The sequence below is a fragment of the Gorilla gorilla genome, chromosome 8 (genome assembly GCF_029281585.2).
Source record: "Gorilla gorilla gorilla isolate KB3781 chromosome 8, NHGRI_mGorGor1-v2.1_pri, whole genome shotgun sequence".
Lineage (NCBI taxonomy): Eukaryota > Metazoa > Chordata > Mammalia > Primates > Hominidae > Gorilla > Gorilla gorilla.
This window is the reverse complement of record NC_073232.2, coordinates 19,236,733-19,264,042: the sequence shown is the minus strand read 5'-3', so window position 1 is coordinate 19,264,042 and position 27,310 is coordinate 19,236,733.

Below are 27,310 nucleotides of genomic sequence, written 5' to 3'. Positions count from 1 at the left end.
CTGTGAATAGAAAAGAGTCTGTCTTTAAACCTGAGTTTAGAATCTCTTGTGTATTTCCAGAATTTAGAACAGGAGGTAACTCAAGAAGAATCTGAAGTTACATGTATATAATATTGTGTAACATTATTATGCATTAGACGTGTTTATGATTTATCATTTGGTATTGCTCAAACTATGTACCACTGTGATTTTGTCACCACCTGGTGACAGATTGTTAAAACTTTAGATTTGTTGAATAAGCACAAATTTACAAAATTGTATATAACACTGTAAAATAGCATCACAGATGGAAGTTAAATGGAAGTTAAAATCTGTGGACAAGACATTTCTGTTACCAAGGAAACATGAAAGAAGACGGAGCATAATTTTACATGACATCTTTTCTGCCCTCTTGGATTCTACTTTTTGTTGTTAAATTATCTTCTACTATGATAAATTTGCAAGACAAAAGTTGGGGTTACAGAGAAGCAGACATAGGACTTTTTCTTGTATGTAATTAATAATCCATCTATAAAGATGGTCTATCCATAAAAGATGGAAGGCAGAACAGAGTAATACAAAAACAATTTAATTTTGTGGAAAAGAGGAAGAGATCACTATGAGATGAAAAAGCAAATCTTAGCTGAGAAAGTGAGATGTGACCTGGCGCTTGAAGGAGTAGAACATGTTTAGGCCATTTCAAGCGAGTGTGAAGGACAGATGCATCGGTGTGAAGTTGACTATGTGTAATTTGACAAATGTGAGATAACTGAGTAAGTTGAGTAAGCAAGCCTGTTTTTCATATATGTATGTGTGTGTATATATATATATATTTTCTCATCACAAGATATAAATTGTAAGACTTCTCCTTTTTTATATTTGTTGTTATATTACCTTTAATGTCAACTGTAGTGTTGTATTAATATATATATTTCATTTCTCTATTTTTATTTTTTAGGCTAGTGAAGTGAAGCAGTGGGAATGAAAAAGGAACAAAGAAATCTGTAACTGGTTGTGATCAATTAGTTGTAAACACCACTGCACTCAGACCAGCTGTGTTTTATATTTATTAGCTACCTGAGCAATATTTGCTAAATTCAAGGAAAAAAAAAATGTAGCAAGGGAAAGAAGAAGAAGCAAGCAAGGTCATATTGTAGAGGGTCTGGAACAGCAAAATGAAAAATGTTAACTCATCTATCCTTTTCAAAGAAGAAAAATTTTGGTTTTGGTAATACAGACAGATAGACATGATTGTTACACCTTTCTTCAAGTTTTTAATAGTTATTTGTCAGCCCTAAATAGATAATGTCAATTTGATGGTTATAAGTCACGTTCTCCACTATTTATGTGTTCATTAATATATGTGATTTTGCCAATAATTACATGCAGAAATGCCTTAAATTTCCCATATAGTTGGAAGTTTACTAGAAGAAAGTTATTCATAAAGAGGAGAATCTTGATGAAGCACAGTGGCTGTGCATAAAAATTTTAGGACCAAGGGTGAATACAAATGTTTGCACTCAACAACCCAGCAAGTCAGAATGAAAGTAGCTCTTTCCTTCCTCACCTCTTGAAGTTTCACGCTGTAATACGGTTATGCTGGGTGAAGCTAGGAATAGCAAAAAAAAAAAAAAAAAAACAAACTTTGCAAGCATTCTCACAGAAGGTCTGGATTCTCATCCTAAGGTTACAAACAGTTAAGTCTCACTTTTATAGTTTGCATTTTATTAAACAGTAATACTTATTTTATTTTACTAATAAGTAGTACTTATTAATATTAGAGTTGACTCTCAAACATCATTCCTTTGTGAGTAGGGCTTTTATTTATTTTTATGAAGACTGAAAAGTTACTAAAACATCTCTAAGCAGTCAACCTTAAACCTCATCAGAGGAAGATTCTACCAGATCTGCTAAATAGAGTGTTCCAGGAAGATGTAATTGCATTGGATTCTGCTCACCTACCCCTTCCTTCTTAGAGGTGGAGAGGATGAAGAAGGTAATTCATGCATTTGATACACACTCCATAAGGGCATGTGACATTTGTGAAGTAGAAAAATATTCTGTCAATCAGCCATCAGGTTTCTAAAACACCAGCCTCCCAAGCTAAACACATGAATTCTTTCTGGCATTTTTATTTTCACCAAAACAATTGAAATAGAATTCAAATCACAAAGGGAAGAAAAACTTATTGCTCCCAAAATAAACTTCCCCTTCACCAGAATGTTCTTATGTACCCATTACTTATATATTGAGCATGTGGCAGCCTTTAATAATCTTACTTTACTGTGCCTCAAACCATTCAGTTGAAGCATAGTAGCTTATATTAAAGCCCAGAGACAGTTCAATCCTTATTCTTTTAGAATTATTCTTCCACGGTGATATAAAGTAGGAAAAGCTGACCTTTTGTCTTACAAAGTTGGATTCTTAAACTGATTTGGGACATTGGCTTTAAATTAGAGCTAACTGTCTCCTGAAAACAAAATAAAAATGCAACATACACTTTGTGAACTGTGACTAAGTTTTCAGGTTAGCATTATTTAATAGCAGAATTATTAGCACAAACATTAAAACAGGAAAACAAGAGGACAGAGGATAAAGGCCAAAATCTCTCTATTTAAAATCTGCAAAATGTTCACCAAATATGTCTTCATTCTTCCCTTACTCAGCCTAGTGCCCTCCAAATGACCTGAGAAAATGTGTACCTTTACCCTTAAAGATAATAAAGAAAATATTACCCTTTGGGGGAGGGGGTAGGTAGAATAGTCTATTCTTTCATAATGTTTTGCAATTCTTTTTTATATTTGTATCCAGGCTAAAAGAGCTGTCAGTATCAAGGACAGAAAGATGAGTGGCCAAGCCCACGGTGTCCCTCCTCGCTCCCACATAAAGTCCTAAGGGTGCCTTGCATTACTTCCAGTCATATGCAGGTAGGCAAAGCAAGTCATGGCAAAGCCTGGTGACAGTTAAGTTAGGAAGTATTCTCCGGCATGGAGGCACTGCAAGTTCCATGGCCATGGCTAGTGACATGCATTTCTCTCATACAAATATAATTAGGAAGAACAATATAATCATGTATTATTGTCTTTTGATCATGAAACCAGCAAATAATATGCTACAAAACTAAAGAGAATTCCCATGTGAGACACTTGATTTGACATTTCCTAGAGATCAACAACCGCTAGCAAATGTGAAAATAATTAATATTTGGTATTAGATATTGAGTATATGACATTGAAATCACATATCATAAAGAAGATGGTTTTTTAGGTCTAAACGTTCTTAGTGTGAGTCACAGAGTCATTTGCCAAGATAGAACAGTAATATATTTGAATGGACAGGAAAAAGACTAGCTGGCAGCCTAGCAGGCAGTGGCTTTTTTTGACGCCTTCCATGTGCAGAGACCAAGTCAAAAGAAGATTCAGGGCATTTCTATGCCCAAGTTTTGAACAATTCATAGATCTGCCTCTCCAAGCAAGAAAAATTTTAATTAAAAAATTAGCTCCTGACTATTAATATAAATGGCAATATCCTCCTAGATTATTATTAAAATTCATACGCTAATTTTAACTCACAATTAATGAAAACAAGGAAAAAGGAGTGAAACAATGATTTGTGCAGATAAGGAGATTTCTGTTTCCTATTGAGATTGACACAATGCAAAAAAACTGTTATTCAAATTAATGTAGAGCCGATACCTTCATTTCTTTTAAAATTTGATTATTAATTTGCTATGACTTTATGTCCATGCCAAAACTCATCTTGTAATTTAATTGCTATTGTAATGGTATTAAGAGGTGATTAGATCATGAGGAATCCATCTTGATGAATGAATTAATGCCTTTATTGACGGAGTGACTTAGTTATCATGAGAGTTTGGCCTCGTTTTCCTCTCTTGTTCTTTTGCTTGCTCTCTTGCCCTTCTACCATGTTATGAAACAGTAAAAAGACCCTCACCAGATGCCAAGCAGATGCTAGCACTGTGCTCTTGGACTTCCCAGCCTCTAGAACCATGAGCCAAATCAGCTTCTGTTTTTCACAAGTTCCCTAGTGTGTGGTATGCTATTATAACAGCAGAAAGTGGACTATGACATAATTGTTTACATACAACTGTGAGATAGAAGGCTTTCTAGAAAGCTTTGGGTATAACTTTCCAAACTGAGTTTCCATTGTAAAACTTTACCTTCATATATTAATTTAAAATAATTACAAGTAGCAAAGATAATTGGGGCAAAATCCTGAAAAGCATAAATTGTGTAATATATTCAGAAAAAAATAGACCTCTTATAACAATAGTGTGTAAACCATAAAGCCCACCTTTATAAATAGGTACTAATTTAAAAAGTTCAGGAATTGTTCATGAAAATACATTCCATGTATTTAGTCTATATTATCTAATATATCCTAGCTATATCTTTCTTTAGTATTTAAGAAATAGCCATGGCCATTTTCAAATGAACATTTTACTCTATAAAAACATTCATCTACAGTTTATGCTATGTCACAATTATCATGAAAATAGATTAGCAAAAATTTCCTTTTCTAACAGTAACTGAAAGGAAACTGAATGAGCTGACTTAACATTTAAACTACATGAATTGAAATGTCCATTATGATTATGGGGAAATCCAACAATACTATGAAAACCTGCTGACCCAGAAGTTTGTCTGATTAACTTCCTCCAAGTTAATCCTCCAACAGTTCTTCTAAGACATTCATCTTTTATCTATATAGCTCTGCCCTTGGTCCTTCCCCTCTCCATTTCTGTTGGAAAACACCTAACTTTCCAGATTTGTCTTGGTTTTTGTTATCAGTTTGGTCCCTGACCAAAGGAATACAAAAATAATCTTACAGCAGGAAATTGTCCACCAAAACAGTCAGCCAGATTCTTGCCCAGATTGAACTCTAAGTACCTGGTTCATTGTGTTTTGACCTTTATTACACACTTCTCTGATTTCTTTGCCAGTGATAACCATGACCTAGAAGTAATGTCACTCTTCGTTACTGATTTCCATATTCTTTTCAAAATCTGAAATCTGAGCTAGATCTCTATTACAAAATTCTAACTCTCTGATTGGCTTTGGCTGCACAATGCAAGGACAGTTAGTTAATTATTGCCAATATTATTAAACTCTAACACAGATATGCTCACTAAATTTCCACCTGTTATCCACTCTCACCTTCCTCTCACACTACTCTGCCCTCCTCTTTGCTACTAATACTAGTTTTACAGCATGGCACACTTGGTGCATTTCAATGGGCTCTTCTTATATCTGAGTCTAAATAATCCTTAACTTGGCACATCTAACTTAAATTAAATAGCTGTGGGAATAGCTATGGTCATGAAATATGGCCAGAAATGAAAATAATCTTATAATAATCTCTGAATATATTATTTGACCAATTTAGATTCAACAGCAATTATGAAAAATAATAGCCTGTGTCATATTATTTAGAACACCAGCATCTTGATATTCAACATATTCTTAACCTTTCTTTCAGCAACAATATACTTAACATTAAGAATTCAAGTGGCATTTCTAAAAAATGTCAAGAGACATATTGAATCATTACCCAGAAGTTGTGTTATGTGTGCTCTTAAACATTTCAGATGAAGAAAGTAAAAAGTTTTAAATTAGGCAGCATTAAAAATTTTAACCATTCTAATGTATAATAGTATGTTAATGAATAAGGCCAATTTTCATTATATGTGGATTAAAATCATGCCTTTTGTTGCATCTATGTATGCAGCTATGATTTCCACAAATGCTACACTTTTAGTAGACCAGAGATTAACTGGGGGAAAAATAGGAAAAAAATTCCACACCATAGAATAATAGTATACATATTTCTTGGAGCCAGAAAGAAGATGTTTTAGGAGATGAGATGATTAATGATGATACCAGACTATGAGAACTAAATATAAAGAAATGAAATCAAGAACATTCTTAATAAAGAATATATATTTGTTTATGATAATGTGATATACTGGAAAATTTGATGAAGCTCCAATACAAAGCAAAGAGCAATTCTGAATAAATTATAATAAACATTTATTAAGATGCAGATTTAAGCTTATAAAATTAGGGAAATAATATTCTGGGATGAAAAAATAAACAGAGTAGCAAAATGAGTTAAGAAAGAGGTTTTAATGAAAACACTGCATGTCTTGATAACCAAGTAGTTAGCATTTTAATGGCCATGGGGAATACGAGGTAAGGATTTGGTCCCAGATGAGATGACTGGTTGACATTTAGACTTTCCACAAAAACCCAGGATTTTGAGGCTACATCCTCAATGAGCAGGTAGACTAGAAAAGCTGCCCACATGTTCAGCAGATAAAGACAACAGGAAGACTTGAGTATCTTGACTTGCTCTCTAGGTAGAAGCCACGTGGTCTGTCATGGGAATGTGTGGTCTTAGACGTGCTATTACAGAAGTTTCGGGTTCTAATGTGTACTATCTGCAAGTCACAGAAAACTCTGGGCTGGAAATTAACATTATAAAGTGGTCCCAGCCTTACAATTCTCATAATTAATTAGCAGAAGGAAATAAAAACTTTTCATAAGTGGAAAACGTTCAAGCTAGGCCTCACAGTTACTTAAAATTGATCTTACATAAGAAACAACAAGATTATAACTCAAAAACCCCACGTAATGCAATATAAAGATAGTAAATAAATGTTAAATAGCACAGACATAAAGTATTATAATATGAGGAAAAACGATTCACACATCAAATGACCAAATTTATTTCAAAAAAGAAAAAATGATAATAATTTTAGCTAATAAAATGAAAATGTCGGTGGATAGTTAAATAACAGATTTAAAATATTGAAAAAGTTAATGAACTAGAAAAATAGATGAGATGAAATTATCTAGAATGTGTATGGTAACAAAGTTCTAGTATATATAGAAAAAATGTAGGTTTTACTGAAGGAATAGGAACGCTTCTATTTATCAAAACAGTGGGCTGCCTAATGACAATACAGTACACATCTACATGCTTAAATGGCCACAGCTCTAGAGTAAATTTTATCGTTTAAGTTGCTAAGACATTGACAATATTAAATCCAAAACTATCTGATAATCAAAGTTCCTGAAGTACGTTTAACCTCAGGAGATATCTGCTTAATGTAATGATCAATTATCCCTCCAATTTCAATGTATACAGCTAAGATTCAAGAGAGAAATAAGAGCTGAGCAAAGAGACTATATAAGAAGGAAAAGAGCATTTTTTTTTAGGACTTGGGGTCATTATTTCAACCTAGGAGGTAACTTGCAAGGCTTCTCTTGATATCTTGGAGGATGCGTTCATGAAAATACAATTTGATGAATAGCCATATTAGTGTATCTTAGTATAATGCCACTTAATTTCTTCATGAATAAACATAGAAGATACATATGTTCTTATTTATCATAATGGCTGTAATACTGAAGTAGCAAATTTCACATTGCTACTTATAATATATATATATTTTTTAATTTTATTATTATTATACTTTAAGTTTTAGGGTACATGTGCACAACCTGCAGATTTGTTACATATGTATACATGCGCCATGTTGGTGTGCTGCACCCATTAACTCGTCATTTAGCATTAGGTATATCTCCTAATGCTATCCCTCCCCCCTCCCCCCACCCCACAACAGTCCCTGGTGTGTGATGTTCCCCTTCCTGTGTCCGTGTGTTCTCATTGTTCAATTCCCACCTATGAGATATATTTTAAAGGAAGAAAATAAACCGAAGAAAACCTTACTGTTTACCTCGATGGCACAAATTACAAATTCCCTGAGGTGAAGCATCATAGCCATATGGAATTAAAAGAGGATTTAAGTTATTTGTTACGCATCTGTGGTAAATGTGGGGGGTTTTTTGGCATTTATTTGCTGAGCCATACAGGGGTACACATTTCTCTCCTTTAACTTATTTCATTAGACTAGAGTAAGCACTTCCCAAAAATACTGACCAAAAGCTCATAGTTTTTCTTAGGGAATTCAAGACTTTCCTGGCAAGAATTAAAATTGAGTCAAGTTTCTGAGGAAGATTTTAGTTAAAAGGAAACACCCTGACTGACCTCCCCAACCAACAAACGATGCAACCAGAGTTATAATGTGTTCCACAGTCCTTTGTGCAAGCAAACCATTCATTATATTGATAGTACCATGTTATTTGAGGAATTCAGAGCAATGAATCAATGATATGATGATGAACTTTGTGAATTATATCAGTATAAGCGCAAAAACAATTGCAGGGATATTAGATGTCCTGCTACAAAACGTTCTTCTTGGTAAATGTAGTAGAATATAAATGACTCCTATGAAGTGTTGAAAGCTTTACTCTTTCCTCTGCCCTCCCCAAACTGAACTCTGATAGAGTGTGGTTCCTTCTCCTCTCTCACAAGTCATCTTCTCTAGGTTGTGTGCTGTAGTATAGAAAAAAGGGAAAGTATTTGAGGAAAAGTGGTGTATTGGACAGGCCTGGGGAAGGAGGATTTCAGTCAGAAGCAAGAGCTGAAATATATAAAGAGGAATTTTAGGATGATTGCTCTAGTAAATGATATCTTCTGAGTGTTTGAAAAACATGGTGAAGGCATTCATTAAATTTCATCAAATCTAAGGGGCCATTGATGAAAAGAAATCACATTATATATCACTAAAAAAAGCAAAGGCTGCCCTTTAAACTTTTAAAACACACTATTAATAGATTTTAAGAGATGTCTAAACGTGGAAAATGTCCATGAAATTCAGTAAGTTCATTCAAAGTTGCTTTTTGATTATTCCATTGTCTTTCTTTCACAAGGGTGCCATTTTGAAAGTGGGCCACATGGAAACAAGGTCTATTTTCCACATTCCATAATCCTTGATAAGTCCATTATCCTCAGAAGATGCAGAATGCAATGGGGAGTGGCAGGATGAACACAGACACCCAGGAGTGCTCAGAAGAAGACACCCAGGAGTGCTCAGAAGAAACAGAAAGGCACAGAAAGGGAAATATTCCCTCAGGAGGGACCGTCAGGACTCTGAAAGAGCCTGATGGGTGGCAGACTTTGTGCCTGAGGATGCAGTGGTAAGGAGCCAGAGGTGATTGGGAGGAACCCTTTGAGGATCTGGTGAGTGGGCAGACACGAGTGAGAGAAGAATCGTCAGGGTTTATGACTTGGAACCCTTTATATCACTCAAGAAAAGAAAATGAATTGGGGAATTCATTTACATTATTTTGTATATGTTGAATCATGCTTTTTAAAATGAGATCTACCTGAATTTGCATTCTGAGATCAGATTACTGCAAAAACACAACCTATTTCCTAGACACGTACACACACACACACACACACACACACACACACACACACCCCTATATCCTATTTCTTTGACTTTATCCCAAAGAAAACAGAGAAACCTGGAAATCAAAGATAATTTTATAGTAAATTGTTTAAATTACAGTTTATAAAATACAAATTATACACAGCCCTTTTTTTAAAAAAATTAAATGTCCCTTTTTCTATCTCACCAACTTCTCTTTTATACTACAGCTATTTTGAAAAATGGCCACATTTGCAATATAACCCTGTTGGTTTCAGATTCAGCCATGCTGTCACGGCTTAGAATAAAAATATCATTGCACAAGATTATAAAATACAGTGGCAATGAAGCATGACTTATAGGTTATTGTTGGATAATACTGAGTATTTCCACAAAATGAAAAGAAAAAAATGGGAGACTGTATTTTATTAGAGCTATATGATATCTGTGTGTTCCATCATGAACTTGGTTGCACTTTAAAATGACATCAAATTAAAAAGTAATAAGAAGAAAGTAGTAATCAGTTGTATTGTGAATGCCAATACAGCGAGAAGTTTAATTTCCTATTTGATCTTGGACAATACAATAGAAGAAAATTTTGTTCACATGCAACAAATCTTCATTAAATGGCCACAGAATACATCCTTAATTCTGGCCAGTCATCTTGCAAATTTGCAAATACCGTTCCAGCTAAAAACAAAACAAAACAAAAACTGGGTTAATTAGCATTAAAATCAGCCTAGTGGGCCACAACTACATTTTTTTAAAAGTAATTTTAAAGGCAAACTTGGGAAAGAGTTTGGGAGAATGCCATGGCAGAAAACAGAAAATGAGCTAAGAAATCTTAATTGCCAGAGTTAGGTCTTCAAGCATCAGCCAAACATCAGGACCAACAGGAGTAAATGAATGATTAAGTTCATGGGCTCACAGCCTCCACAGTCAGAAACACACAGGGCTAGCAGAAGAAAGAATGCACTCAGTTACATTGCTCATCTGTGCTTGTGTCAGAGGTATGGCGAACCAGAACAAACTCCATCTTGAGTAGGGGCTGGGTAAAATGCAGCCGAGACCTACTGGGCTGCATTCCTGGATGGTTAAGACATTCTAAGTCACAGAATGAGATAGGAGGTCAGCACAAGATACAGGTCATAAAGATCTTGCTTATAAAACAGCTTTCAGTAAAGAAGCCGGCCAAAAACCACCAAAACCAAGATGGCGATGAGATTGACCTCTGGTCGTCCTCACTGCTACACTCCCACTAGCGCCATGACAGTTTACAAATGCCATGGCAACATCAGGAAGTTACCCTATATGGTCTGAAAAGAGAAGGCATGAATAATCCACCCCTTGTTTAGCATACAGTCAAGAAATAACCACAGAAATAGACAACTAGCAGCCCTCTGGGCTTCTCTGTCTATGGAGTAGCCATTTTTTTATTCCTAAACTTCCCTAATAAACTTGCTTTCACTTTACAGACTCACCCTGAATTCTTTCTTATGAGAGATTAAGAACCCTCTCTTGGGATCTGGATCTGGACCCCTTTCCTGTAACACTTGCATGCTAACTCTGACTGCTTTATCCGTGAGAACCCTTAGCATATTAGTCAGAGTTGTTTTAAATCCTGGACTGTTGTGGGGTGGGGGGAGGGGGGAGGGACAGCATTGGGAGATATACCTAATGCTAGATGACGAGTTAGTGGGTGCAGCGCACCAGCATGGCACATGTATACATATGTAACTAACCTGCACAATGTGCACATGTACCCTAAAACTTGAAGTATAATTAAAAAAAAAAAGAAAAAAAAAATTTTGATTAAAAAAAAAAAAAAAAAAAAAATCCCTGGTCTGATCATTCCAACATTCCTGTCATATCTGACTTTAGTTCCAATACTTGCTCTGTGATATAGATAGGATAATTGTCCCCACCGAAATCTCATGTGAAAATGTAATCCTCAGCGTTGGAGGTGGGGCCTGGTGGGAGTTGTCTGGATCATGAATGGCTTGGGCCATCCCCTCATTGATACTTGAGCTCTCATCAAAGTGTGTGGCACCTCCTCCCCATCAACTCTCCCACTCTCTCTCTCTCCCTGACTCCTACTTTTGCCATGTGAAATATGTACTCCAGCTCTGCCTTCTGACATGAGCAAAAACTCCCTGAGGCCTCCCCAGAAGCAGATGCCGCTGTTTCCTATAGTCTGCAGAACCATAAGCCAATTAAACCTCTTTTCTTATAAATGACTCAGTCTCAGGGATCTGTTTACAGCAATGCAAGAATGGCCTAATATGCTCTGTGTACTCAAGCTTTGTTTTTTGCATTTTAGTGTGCCTTGTAATTTTTTCTTTTGATATCCAGACATGATGTACTGGATAAAAGGTATTGCTGTCACAAATAGGCCTTTAGTAATGTGCTGAAAGGGTGTGGGGGAAGAGGAAGCATTCTATAGTCCTGTGATTTGGTCTCAGTATTTTGTGAGACTTTGCCTCTGAAAAGTGAATTCAAAAGCACGTCTTGGTTCCTCCCTTTCTCCTTAGGTGGAAGAGAATGGCTAGAGGGGGCTCAAGTTGGGCATCTATCATCCTACTCTGATAAAACCCCAGCAAGAGAAGCTGTGATTAACTGGTTTCACCTGAGAGCAGGCATTGTTAAGAACATAATGCTCTCGAGTATTTCAGTTGTTTCCCTTTCCTTCCTCCTGCATTAATCGTGGAGGTGGGGGGTTTTCTGATGTTCTCCATGAGGACCTGGTAGTACTCCTGGAGGAAAAACTTACAAGTGACTGAGTCCCTCTATAGTTTGTAACCCTCAGGCTCGTCCAGTGAGCCTGCAGCAATTTGTCCATTATGGTTCTCATTTCCCTACCCCTGTACTTGTTCCCTTGGAAGTTTCTGCTTGTGGCTTTCTGCTCCATTAAATTACAGTTCTCTGTATTCACCTGTGTCTCTAATTTGAGGGCCAGGGATTTGTCTTCACTGGTGGATCTAAGAAGATTTGGTGATTTTTCAGTTTGTTCAACTTTATATTTTTTTGTTAGGAGTGGCAACTTCCAAGCTTATTATCTGTTAGACCATAAACCAGAAGTCCTCAAAGCCTTTATCCATAAAGGATACATTTTTAAAATGTAGAGAATTTCTACACCAGGCCTGGCTAATTTTTGTATTTGGGGGTTTAGATACAGGGTTTTACCATGTTTCCCAGGCTGGTCTTGAACTCCTGGGCTCAAGCAATCCACCTACCTTGGCCTCCCAAAGTGCCATCTCCCATTCTTTCTCAACAGTGTTCTTAAGAACTCCTACCATGTCACCGATGTAAAATAATTTTTGGTGGTAGGAGAAAATGGCTGAGTTAACAACAGTCCATCACTGCTCCTGGAACTAAAAACCAGATGTTTATCTCAAATGAATTGTATCACCTTCATATATTATTTAAAACTATTTGTTACTGCCAAAAGCTAGGTTCAACTGACTTTCAAATCCAACCATGAGACAAATTTCTGGTTTGAAAAAATTTCCTAAACATAGGGAACTATATCTGTGCAACTCATACTCTGGTCTCTGAACTACCATTTACAAATTGAGAAACTTTGTGATGAATAAGATCTCAATTATTTCGTCAACAATCATTTACAATTTACATTGAGAAGCACTGTGTTCAAAGTGCTGAAATAGGCACCTACAATTTTCTACCATTCCTCAGAAAATCTCACTAAAATGACAATAAAGAAATACATAATAAAATGAATGTGTGTTGGCACAGATAATGGAAATAAGAAAGACTAACAGATAAAGTATCTTATTCTTTTCTGTACATTTAAAGTGAATGAGACCAAATTAAGGGATGGATCAAGTAAGAAAAGGTTATAGACCAGAGAGGCAAGAAGAGAAACCTGCAATCCACTTTTTTTAAGGAAGAGTTTCAGGGGCAGAAACAAGAATTTCGGAGAGCCCAGTAATCAGCAATCTGACTAAGTAATTGGAGAATTGAACACTTAATGGATAGTATTACTATGCTTTCTCACATCTTCACCATTACAAAGTGTTTGGAGGAGACTGGGCTGTGTTTGGTCCAGATAAAACTGAAGAATGTATCTGCTCACCAGAAAACAGTATTGCCAGGTGACAGAGAGATTTTAGTGAGGTACCAACAGCTTCCGATTTGCGTCCCTCTCATTTTGGCATTGAGTAGGGAGATGCTCCTAAATGTGATATCCTAACATCGTAAGGGTTACTTTCTCCTACATGCCCAAAGCTCAAGTTTAGCTCTCTCAGTGAAAGGAGAGAATGCAATCAACATATGTTGAATTAAGAAATTTGTATCAATGCAAAAAAATCTGAAAAAAAAAAATATATATATATATAATTAATAGTGCAGGCTGGGTGTGGTGGTTCACACCTGTAATCCCAGCACTTTGGGAGGCAGAGGCGGGAAGATCATTTGAGTCCAGGAGTTCAAGACCAGCCTGGGCAACATAATGACACCCTGTTTCTACAAAAAAAATGAAAATTAGCCGAGCACGGTGGTGTGCGCCCATAGTCCCACCTACTTAGGAAGCTGAGGCTGGAAAATGGCTTAAGGCCAGGAGTTTGAAGTTACAGTTATCTCTGCTCACCACTGCATTCCAGCCTGGGCGACAGAGCGAAACTCTATCTCAAAAATAAATAAATAAATGTTTAAAGAGAAAAGTCCACAATAACATGGGCTTCATGTGAGAAATGTAAGGATAGATCAATGTTGAGAAACACTATAAGATAATGCCCTAGTCAGTCCAGGCTGCTATATCAAAGTACCATAGACTGGGAGGCTTAGAAAATAGAAATGTCTTTCTCAAAATTGTGGAGGCTAGAGGTTTGAGATCAGGGTGCCAGTATGATTGAGTTTTGGTGAAGACCCTCTTTGGAGTTTTAGACTGGCAACTAACTTCTCATTGTATTTTCCCATGATGGAAAGAGATCAAGAGAGATCTGTGATGTCTCTTTTAAAAAACACTAATCCCATTAATGATGACTTAATCATCACCTTCCAAACACCCCACTTCCTAATCCCGTCACACTGGGTGTTAGGATTTTAACACATGACTTTTGAAAGGATACAAATATTCAATCCATTGCAGAAATAACTAATAGGTCACAAGAGAAAAACATATCATACCAATATATTAATTTTCATTTCTCAAAGAAAAAAATCTAATGAAAGAAAAACAGTCACACTATTAAGATGATTATATAAAACCTAAAGGCAAAGTTAGACATAAAAGCATTCACACTGAATTTAAGAACAAGAGAACATCAACTAAAAAAATCACTTTTAGCACTATTCTGTAATTATAGCTTATGCGATTATGAAATAAATAATATATAACATGTAATAAAAATTGTAGAGAATGTACTGTTGAAAATAAAGTATTTTCTCTGTAGGTTGCATGCAGGGTTCTATATATTTTTGTTATATAAAGGTCACTAATCCTCTCATTCAAATTTTCTGTATCCTTAAGAATTTTTTGTGCTGGATTAATTTGTTTCTGTTTGATAGGTATTTAAAAATATACAAAATGGTGGTAAATTTGACAGTTTTACATTGTATATCTATCAGTTGTGCTTTAAAATTTCTCTTTATGTTGTCGAGTTCATAAAAGTTCATATCTTCTTGAAAGTAACTGCTTTCATTATTATATAATTTACTTTCTAATTTATCCCTAATAATGTGTTTTCAGTAATTATCTGTCTTGATATTAATATTTCTGCCACAGGTATCCTTGGTTTAATGTTTTACTAACTTTTTCTATTTAATATTTGAATTTTATTTTCTGCTGGGTATGACTTTGAAAGCATTTATATTTTACTTTTACTGTTTTATCTAGATTCATTTCTAACTTCTTATTCTATCTTTAGATTACTACCTGTTTTTCTTTGCTTCTTTATTTTCTTCTCTCTTATATTCTGTTGAATTAATAAAGTTATTTTTATACTCCAAGCTTTTGCCTCTGTTATCTGAGAAGCTATATACTGCAATTACATTCTCTTAGTACATTAATTTTCAAATACATAAAATATATATTTTTCCTATATATTTGAAATGGTTGTTTAGAAAGGCTTATTTTTCTTAAAATAAAGAAATGTATGTTTTGAATTCTGCTTGACTTTTTCTTTCTCTCATTATCCCCCTTTCCTATCTAAAAATTTGGATATTTCATCTAATTGATTGTCTGTAGCCCCCAGTCAAAAACTAGGTTTTGGAGCCTGTTCTGTGAAGATATGGGGATATCTATACACCTATTCATGAGTACAAGCTACTTTTTCCCAGTTTCTTGTCATCAGAATTTGTCTTTGTTTCCTGGCTTATATAGGCCCAGAGCTCCTCATGAAGTTGCGAACTCATGCAGTTTCAGTTATTCCAGCCTTTCTTGAATATTTTTAAGGACCTGTCCATTTTTAAGGCCTGACTTTAGGCATAGGCCTACATCATATTAGGCCAGTGTATATCAAACACTTTTAGATCTTGTTCCCTGGTAGGAGCCACGTTCCTGGCTGCAACTTCCTGCATCTCTTATAGATTTAAGGTTTCTGTGCTCTGCGTCTACAGAGATGTTTACCTTGTTCACATGGCTAGACATATCCTATTGACTATCTCATGCCGATTATATCTGTTATTGTTCTATGTTTATAGTACAGGGAAGAAAAGATATGACAAAACTAAATTCATTGTGTTATATTTAAAACAAGCATTTATTGATTGGTTAATATCATAATATTTCTTACCTCGTAAAATCCTGTAATCTGATAAATTGACCAATCTATGCTCCCTTGCCACAAATTCACAGGTTTTCCTCTTTAGGGTCACTTTACTAACACCCAGAAAAAAATCTATTATTTTTCAGAAATAATCAATTATCAATAAAGAATTATAACTGCCATACTCCATGGTAACAGCCCTCTGATTCTTTTAGGAAACACTCTTTAGGAAAAAAAGAGGAGAGCAAAAGAAAAAAAAAAAAGCTCAAATTCCCAAATGTTGCAAATTTGAAGGACCATCCAGCTTGTTAAAATGGGATCACAGTATTGCTATTCATTTTCCAGACTTGTAACTTTTATTGTCATCACCCTCATTAAAAAGCATATAATTGAGTGTTCCTTTGGTGTTTGGCATTGTTCTAGGTGTTTTAGTATTTAGCTAAGGAATTGATGAACAGTGGAAGCAAATCAGTACATGAGGTCTTTCTCTCTCCAAGAAATAGCCAAAATGTACCCAGGGCAGCTTTTTGGAATTCAGATAGCCCAATACAATATAAAACACTGTCAGTCCCCTCACCTCTGTGGCAATTATTGTAGCCCTACGACAGAGCGTTTTTCAATGTTGCATTTATTATTTATTGAATAATTAATTCAGTGAATGCTTAGTGAACACCTATTTTGAGACAAACGCTCTACCAGATGGAATGACAATATCAGATTCTCTGATATGCATCACTTTGATCACTCCTAGTATTATGCCTAGCTTAATGGTAAGTGCTCAGTGGATGCTTGTTGAAATTAATGAGTGACTGTAATCCTAGCACTTTGGGAGGCCGAGACCGGCAAATTAATTGAGGTTAGGAGCTCAAGACCAGCCTGGCCAATATGGTGAAACACTGTCTCTACTAAAAATACAAAAATCAGCTGGGTGTGGTGGAACATGCCTGTAATCCCAGCTACTTGGGAAGTTGAGGTAGGAGAATGGCTTGAATCTGGGAGGCAGAAGTTACAGTGAGCCGAGAACATGCCACTGCACTCCAGCCTGGGTGACAGAGTGAGACTCCATCTCAAACACACGCACACACACACACACACACACACACAGAAATTAATGAGTGAATCAATAAATGAATATAATTAAGTGCCTTTAAAAGAAAAAACCAATACAAATTCTATATGTAGTTTTATTTTCCTAACCAGTATGCTAACCTCTTACATTTGTAGTGCAAAGTTATCACATGTCCACTGGGATAAATTAATTTACTCATTAACCATTCCATGTGGCTCATACTTCCATAGTTTCCTTCTGCTTAGTGAGTTCCAATCAGAGCAATGTGGACAGAAATAACGTGGTGCGTAGAAGCAGCCACCTACACAAGGCTCAGTATCCCCTTTTCATTTTCTAACCACTAGATTTGTAAGAAGGTGGACCTGGAAGCCGTGTGTTGAAGAAGATGGAACCAGCCAGAGGAGTGAGAGGATCTCCAAATCCCTACTGGGAGGAGTCTCATTTAAGCAGGAAGGCTCACATCTGCCTTTGTTAAGTAAGCCAGAAACAGACTTTTACTGTGCTAAGCAACTGAGGTTTTAGACTTCATCTGGTACAGCTGGCACTGATACCTTCCTAGTAGGTCATTCCTCAAAAACGAGTTCATATGATAGTGTAAGAATTAGGCCATTGATCTCTTCCTTGTAATATGTATATATTGACATCTGGGAAAGGCAAAACTATGGAGGCAGTAAAATGATCAGTGGTTGCCAGGGGTTAGATGTGCAAGAAAGGGATGAGTCATCACTGCATGGAGCATTTTTAGGACAGCGAAACTATCCTGTTTATTACTAGAATAGTAGATACATGTCAAATAAACATTTGCCTAAACCCATAGAATGAACAGCACCAAGAATGAACCCTAATGTAAACTATGAGCTTTGGGTGATAATGATGTGCCAATATAGCATCACTGATTGGGACACATATTTTACCCTGCTGTGAGATGTTGTACTGGGGTAGACTGTGCATATGGGGGGCAGGAGTATATATGGAAACTCTACTTTCGGCCCAATTTTTCTGTGACACCAAAACTGTTCTAAAACATAAAGTCTTTTTTAAAGTATATATTATTTCATTGTATAGTAACTCAGAATTAAAATCTTTGTATGCCTATTTTTTATTTTTCTTATTTTCTTGCAACAAACACCCACTGGAGACTGTATTCCATAGAAAATTCAGAGGAACAGTGCAAATAAAGAAGAGAGATTGACAGTTTCATCGAGTTATGTGCATTGGTCATTATGTGTTTTATTTTCTTTTAAATAAAAAAAAGCATTACTAGTGGGAGAGTCGTAGGGAAGATCTGGTATTGTAACAAGTGTTTTGATGCCAGTTTTGCTACCAAAAGAAATTTGAGGACATTTTAGCCATTGAATTGCCTTCATTTCTATCAAGTTTGGTCACTAACTGAAAAAAAACGTGAGGGATGGTGAACTGCTCATTAAATGTATTATGGTGTTTATTTTCTCTTGGCTTTTGCTCATAGTATTTCTTTTCTGCCTGGAACAACTTAGCCTGCTTTTTCACTTGGTGACTGACTCTTCATTTTGTTTCAGGCATCACCTTCTCAGCTAACCCTTCAAGATCAAGCTAAGTGACTTTTGCAGACTGAAATTATCTTTTTCTGCCTCTTCCGCCCATCTATTGATGGCAAAGGCTGTGTCTTACTCATCTTTCAATTCCAAGTACCTAACATGATGTTTGCTACTTATACCTGGGTCTTAATAAAATGTATGCATGACTCAAAGAGCTCAAGAAGGGAGAGGAATCCAAGAATGTGAGTAGGAAAGTAAAACAGATCACGTGGCTTTGAAAAGATAAGGCTGGTTTTCTACAGTGGCATGGAGGAGGCAATGCATTTCAGACAGAGGGAAAGGTATACTTAAGGGTGTGCAGGAGGAGAATAAATATGTAAAGAGGCTTTGGGAAACATCGTGTGAATGGGATAAAAGGTATATATATGTTAGTGGGAATGGATAAGTCCGAAAAGGTAGATTATGAGCAGATTGTCGAGATCCTTGAATTGTTTACCAGGTTAGGCCATTTGGCCATCATTTGATTAGAAATGGAGATGGCATTGAACAAGTTTTGAGGAGGAAAGTGGCGTCTCTAGTTTCATGATTCTAGGAATTATGTAAGGAGAGATTGTACTTACATGTCAAGAATAAGATTAAAAGGGAGGAAGCATGGGACAGATATCAAAGGGGATAAGTTGCAGGGCTTAGTGATTGATTTTGTTTTTTAATGAAGAGAAGGCAGTCAACAATGACACCAAGTTTCCAATTCTGGACACTCAGAAAATAACTGCCTTGGTGTGTCAGTTGGGAATATGTTCAGCGGCAAGTAACAGGAAACCTAATTTGCAGCAGCTTTAACAACTGGCAGCTTACTTTCCCTTAGTCCAAGAAGTCTGAGTCGAGTGATTTTTGACATTGATTCAGTTGCTGAACAAGGAGAGAGACTCAGAATCTATGTGATTCTCCTGGTCTTTCCTGCTAAGCAGAGATGGACGCTGGTGTTAGGCAACCATCTGCATCTGACACAAGGAGAAGGGAGAAAGGCATTCCAGTAGCACCAACAGTCCTTTTTATGCAGATACAAAAGAACTTTATCATAATCAATACCTCAGCTGACTTCAACCATGTCTCATTGTCTAAAACTGTATTATCTGGCCATATCTTGCTACATGTGGAGACTGAGTAAGAGAGTTTTAAAAATCTATAGTCTTCAAAGTTTAAGGTAATGATTTAGGAGATAAAAAGAAATTATTTAGGCAGATAGTGAAGGTAAGAGAGTCCTCAGTAAGGTTTTCCTTTTAACGAAAAGCAGCCCCCAAATCATTACTTTTCTAACAAACAGCAGCCTGAAAATTCGAGCTGCAGACAGAGAAAAGCAAGCTGGAAGCTTGCACGCATAATGCCAGAAGCTTTGCCAGTAGGGAAAGGCAACCTGGGGCCTAGACATATTCAACATGATGGCTTCGTCTTCCCTTTTCTTTGTCAACCATGTGTACAGTAAGGAACAGACAACGTGTTGTCCGGCAGGTAGAGAACCCATCTGGATAATAAAAGATTAGGGTGGAGTGTCCAGCTTCTTCGTGTGCTATGTAAATGTCACACCTGGTCTAACCAATCTTTGGGCCCTATGCAAATCAGACACCACCTCCTCCAACCAGTCTGTAAAACCCCTGCGCACTTCACCACGGACTGGAAGACCCACTGGGACCCTCTCTCAATGCAGGAGAGAGAGCTATTCTCTTTTCTGTTTCTTTCGCCTATTAAACTTCCACTCTTAAACTCACTTCTTGTGTGTCCTCGTCCTTGATCTCCCTGGCGTGAGATGACAAACCTTGGGTATTTACCCCAGACAATGACGCCGCTTCAGTAACAGGGAGAAGGGAATTGAAAATGAAAGTTCAGTTAGATAGACCACAGAGTCTACCACAGTTATTTAAGTTTAAATAAGAGATTTGGGTTTAAGATGTTTTCATGGGATGATGATAATTTAAACAGCATGGACTAAGAGATACCTGAGACTCTAACAGGTTAGAAAAAAGCTGACAGGACTTCCAGGTATATACTGAAAGTATTTTCTGTAAACTATCCTAGATGTCCCACAAATCAGCTGCATCAGTAGTGACAGCATTCGTCAACTCTCTCTGGGCATTAGGAAAGAGAGCAGAGTACAGCTAAAGCATTGCCGTGCAATACGAACATAATATGAGTTACATAGGTAAGTTTATATTTCCAAGTAGCCATGTTTTTAAAAAGTCAGAAGGAAAAAATAATTTTACCACTATATTTTATTGAACCAACATATACCAATTATAGTGATTTCAAGATGTAATCAATATAAAAACAATCATGGTTTTCATTGTTTTTATCTTTTTTTTTGAGATGAAATCTCACTCTTGTTACCCAGGCTGGAGTAAATGGTGCAATCTCATCTCACGGCAACTTCCGCCTCCCGAACTCAAGTGATTCTCCTGCCTCAGCCTCCCAAATAGCTGGGATTATAAGGATGCGCCACCATGCCCAGCTAATTTTTTGTATTTTTAGTAGAGACGGGGTTTCACCGCGTTGGCCAGGCTGGTCTCGAACTCCTGACCTTAGGTGATCCAACAGCCTCGGCCTCCCAAAGTGCCAGGATTACAGGCGTGAGCCACCGTGTCTGGCCTGTTTAGCTTAAGTTTTCAATATCCTGTATGTATTTCATACTCATAGCATATATCAGTTCGGACTAGCTGTATTCCAAGAACTCATTAAGCACACATGGCTAGTGACTACTGTGTTGGACAGCATAGCTTTAAACTGTTATTTAAAAAATCGTAAGAAAACCAGAGGAAAAGAGAAAATGTTGAGCCATTTCCATACTAAGAAGAAAAAAAAAAGAATGAGAAAGTAGTCTGAATTCTATTTTAAACAAATCCAGTCTTAGCCTTTGTTTCTTATGTATTTCTATCTCACAAGGATAGAGTCGTGACGGTAACAATTTTCTTGATACTTTAAAAGTAGTTCCACAATGGTCTTACTTTGCATATAGTGTTTGGGGAAGGCAGATTGAACAAAACTTTGGAGACCATGATGGTCAGGATGTTTCCAGCATAAGCACTTCTGTTTATCAGGCAACAGGGTTGATTGCCAATAGTGTTCTCTTGGATTACTAGGTGAATTTCAACACTTTAGGCTGAAAATGGATGTAAAGGAGCTTCATTAATACCATGAAGAAAACAATAGAAGCCAGTACATTTCTTTAAAAGTCAGTGGTAGGTGGACCTTAAAGTCTTTGCAGATGGAATTCGATTCATGTTACCTATTAGTTTGCAAGAGATCACCCGCCTTGCTGTCACTGTGTGGGGTTGAAGTTAATATGTCTTTCCTTGCTGTACAAATATTAGATGGGGCCACAGAACTAAAATGTAACTGCTCCCTTAGGTAACAGAGCTTTTCCCTAACCACAACCCCAGTGTTTTCATGGAGCCTTCAGAATACCATGATTAGGACACCTAGAGAGCAGACCCTGAGGGTGCATTTGGCTGGATCTAGGTCTCAGCATTCCTAGAGGTGGTAGGCATTGTTTATTAACTGATGAGGACAGACTAGCTGTGAGACAAAAATCTATCTGGAAATCATCAGACATATCCTTCTGGGGCCATTGTTTCTTTCTTCTTTTAGAAAAACCTGACCTTTCCTTCAAAAGTCATCCAAAAATATCACCTCCTCTGTGAAGCCCTCCCTGATTTCTCCAAGCAAAAGTCCTTATTCCCTCTACACTCTCTATTTTTCCACCATGACTATAATATCAAATGGATTTTAATCAAATATCTGCTTATAAAATTCTGAAAAGTATAATCTTCAAAAGAGCTTTTTCAGTTATTTTCCTTGGACTGAGAACTATGTCTGATCAACTGTAGGCACTAAACTTCTATTGAATATTGGTATAATTTTCCTGCTTCTATCTAACTTCATAGGTTACAACAGGGAATATCAGGATTTTTACTAATAAAATAGGGAGAAATTATCTTTCCTACTACCTTTACAGAGGAAGGTTACAAATGGAGTGAAATATCTATTCACATAGACATTGTTTAAAATATTAAAATTGCTTCAGCTCCTAACAATCACTCACTTAAGTAAAATGTTGCTATATCACATAATAATACCATATACATTGTGCTTATTGCATGGCAGATATAGTTATAAACACTTGCATGTTTTAATCCTCTAATTCCCCCACCACCACTTTGAGGTAGTTTCTATTATTATCATGTCTATTTCGTCCTTTAGAAAATTGCGACACGGAGGGTTCAAGGGACCTTCCTAAGGTACTGAACAACAGAGCTAGACTCAAAGTGGGCATCCCGTACAAGCGCTTAGCCACTGTCTCATTTCACCTTTCTCTTAGCTTAATGGAATGGTGGGCAGGTGCTCCACTTCCCAATACCCACACTACAAGAGCTTCTAGCCCTTTATCTCATCACCACTGAAGTAGACCTCCTGAGGAACTCTCTAAATCTGCTCCTCAAACTCAGCAAATGTGGAAGAGACTCTAGAATTCCAAACCCAGCAAAGCAGGTTTTTGATCAACTCATGGAGGAAAATTCAGATATATCTCAGGAAAACAGGGACTTAAAAATACATATGAAGGCCAGGTGCAGTGGCTCACACCTGTAATCCCAGCACTTTGGGAGGCCGAGGTGGGTGGATCACCTCAGGTCAGGAGTTTGAGACCAGCCTGACCAACATGGAGAAACCCCATATCTACTAAAAATACAAAACTAGGTGTGGTGGCGCATGCCTGTAATCCCAGCTACTTGGGAGGCTGAAGCAGAAGAATCACTTGAACCCGGGAGGCAGAGTTTGCAGTGAGCCGAGATCGCGCCATTGCACTCCAGCCTGGGCAACAAGAGCAAAAAACTCCATCTCAAAACAAAAAACAAAAAACAAAAAACCAAAAAACAAAAACAAAAACATATGAGAGAGAATGAAATGAAGAGACTTCCAGGGTGGGTATGGCTGTGCCTGAAAGCTATTTTACTGAGAGTAAAGTAGCTAAGGTAAGTCACTGTCTCCTTGAAGAATCTGTTGTGAGACTACAGTTGACACCAAGAAGCTTGAGTTTTGTTTGTGTTTCTGCAGCAAGTTGAACACATTTTTAAATTGCCATTTGTTTGGTGGAAAAGATGTATAATCATAGAATACTAATGCTGGATGTGACCTTAGCTTTAAGTTGAACAGCTTCATCATAAAGAGTCTATGCCTAGAGGGACAATGTATCTTTTCATGTCCATTTAGGTTTTTATTTTTATAATAACAGCATGTGGTAGAAATTTACAGTATCTCTGGGCCTCACCATTTTGAAAACTTTGCAGTATGCAAATTAACTGCAACAATACTTCCCTTTTTTTGTTCTACTGAAATGGCCATTTGATGCATCTGCAATGAGTTTGATGATTTTAATTAAATAAAGATTTATAAATATCAGGAGCAGATCCAGGGGGAGTAGAGGTCTCAGGTCTCCATGGAGCCAATCGGAGTGGGGTAGGGAGGGGCACAAGAGAGCTTTGCCCTCAGTGTGACTGATATTTATCCCAGAAATATTGCTATAGTTCCATCTTTATAATCAGTCTTCTGAGATAATGTGAATTTCGAGATAAAAATATTCTATACCATCTGTGAGAGACGTGTTGTCCTTTAGAAATCTCAAGTGATATAGGCTTGCCTGTCAAATGAATGATATAAAGATGCCTAATTGGCACAGGAAAACTGTCCTTCTCCTAAATTTTCTCCCCTGGCTTGAGTACATATGCTCAGAACCCAGCCATATGTGTCTTCTGCCTTTCTCTGCCTTAGCAGTCCTTGAGACTTTGAGATTTCTGCTTGGATGGCGCACAGTTCCTGTTCCTTATCAAACTGGCAGCTGAGCCCCAGCTGCTGTCCCCTTCAAGCAAAACCAGAGCTGCTTGCATCGACTCACCCCTCTTCTCAGGCAAACCAGTCAGCCAGAGCTGATCAGGAGTTTCATACAGTGACATCAGGGGTGACGTTGCAATCACTGAGAAAGCAAAGCAGTAAGAATGGAGATGATTTTCTGTAGCACTAACAAAAAAAGAAGGAATGATGATGGGAAGTCTCCCCGTGCCAAAGCTAAAAATGTCAGTGATCAGAAGCAGCTTTCAAAAGGCATTGCCAGCATTCTGAGCCCTGGCTTCTTATACACTGGCAAAGACACATCCAGAATGGAAGTCTGAAATATTTACCTGGTTCTAGTCATATACAACAGTTCTCTGAGAGGGGAAAAACCTAGAAAAATATTTCCCTCATACTTCACAGGGAAGGTATATATATATATATATACTTTTTTAAAAAATAGAATCCAGCATTTAGACATGATATGCATCAAAATTAAACTTTATCTCAGAATCATGTGGTGGTTCCCACCAACATCACCATGAAGACCATTGAGAGGTCATTTCTTGGAACTCCAAGAGCAGGAATATGAATACAATGACCCTGGAGATTATTTTATACAATATTCGGCAGTTCAGAATGTAAAGTGACTTTCCCAAGGTCGTAAAATTAAGATAATGGCAGAAATGAAAGGAGTCTTTATGTTTTATGACCTCAGCTCTGCGGGTTTGGACAATTTATTTCTACCTTATGGTCAAGCTGACAATCCAAAGCCAGAATATAATTGCTTCGAACAGAAATGACCGTTGAATTACTGACATGTGTGTGCATAAACTGTATTTTATGCCATTTTAGACACAGGATATGGGAATTGCCTTCTCTAGGTACTCCTTAACACCTTGTCTCATGTCCAAGAATTCCTGGGACTTGCCTTTTAGGATGTTTGCATGTTTTTTGGCCCCTTCAGAGACATTGGGAAACGTCTTCAACTCCCTAAGACAAAAGATAAAAACCCCAGTGATTAACATTTGTAACACTGCCCAGTTCATGTCAAATGCATATATCAGAGAGGCACGCAGAGTTCATCATTCCAACAAAAATTGCCATAAATCAGTGTATGCTGCAATGACGATTTACTCAGTAGGACCTTGATATCACATAAAATGTGTAGTCTGATTGGCCAGAAAGTGGTGCCTGCAGAAAAATCCACATGCGTTGAGAATAAGACTTAGAATTGATGTGGTCTTTTCTATTTTCAAAATCTCTCAGAATCACGCACTATTTAGATTCAGGCTGAGCTCCGGCACTGACGCCCTACGCTGAGCACTCTGCTGGGAAGAATGCATGCCAGTAATAATACACACTGGAGTTACGGGAGGTCCTGCATCCCAGCTCAGTCCAGGCCTCTGATTCCACTGGAATCTCTGCCAGCTCCAAACCTACACTTTGATTAATTTATTTATTCCTTAAGTATCAATTGACCTCTGATAGGTACAAGTCGCTATTCTTGATGCTGGGGATTGAATGGTGCAAGAAAAATGAATAAGTCATAGACAAAGTCTTTGACCTTGTGACACTTATATGCTACATGGGAAGGGCAGGTAATAAGCATTTAAACACCTAAATGACATCATTTTCAAGGGTGATAAGTGATGCAAAAAAAAGAGAACTGAGTAATGGGGTAAAGCATGTTTGGTGAAGCTGGGAGAAGGCAGCCAGAATCTTTACATACGGGAGCTGAGAACGGCCACTTTGAGGAAGTGGCATTTAAGGTGGGGCCTACATGATTAGGAAAAGCCAGCCAAATATAAGATCTGGGGAAGAGTGGGGGTCTTAAGAAGAAAAGGAGCTTGGAATGTCCCAAGTAAAGAAGGAGAGTGGCCGCCATGGCTGACTCAGAGAATGAAGATGTGGTAAACACTGGCCAGTTTTTGGCAGCTCTCTTCCCAATGTTTAGAGAATTTCTCACCTTACATAGTCTGGTGGGAAGCAGAATGTGTCTCCTGATATAGAAACTAATAACTTAATTGTTTTGCTTTTGAAACTTCTCTATGTCAGCGCCAAATAACCTGGTGCACAGAAGGCCCTGAGCATGAGTCCTAGGCCAGACCAATTGGATATACTTTGAAACTGGAACTAGAAATATAAGGCAACAAGATCTCATCATGGTAGGGGCCACTAAGCATCTAAGCTAAGAGCATCTGCAAAGTAACCTCTGGTTTCCTGGGCATGGGGACAGCAGCATATATGTCCCCACAAAACAGGATCTATATGTTATTTTCAGTATGAGTAGCTCTGTTTTATCCAATTTTCTCTGCCTGTTTCTTCAGCATTCCCAGTAAGCATATGAACACCCTAACAGCTCTTTCAAACATTTATTTGCTACTTGAACCATCTATAGTCGGTTCACTTGCTAGCAAAAATCCTTTTTTAGATTGACATAAAAATTGGTTCCAGGAGTGGTCACACATAACAAATTATGGAGGGTATCTGGAATTGGTTAGAGCTGAAGGTAATAAACATCAGCTAGTCTTGGGGAATATGACCTTGGCACTTCATAGCAAGCAGCAGTGAAGAAACTAATTTAATTATCACCTGTGGTCACCTAAAATGGAGTGCCCATTGAAAGCAAAGCATTGGAGAAGTCAGCGGAGTTGCACAAAGGGATGAGGGGATTCAAGGATTATGAATCTGGGGGAATGTTTCCAACAATGCTGGGAAAGCTAATGGAAAAAGACTGCCATGGCAAAGTTCCTAAATTCTCCAAAGAAGTTATAGACTGCTTGTCTGTGATTGTGCTATAGTTGTGTGTGTATATATATACACACACACACACACACAACAT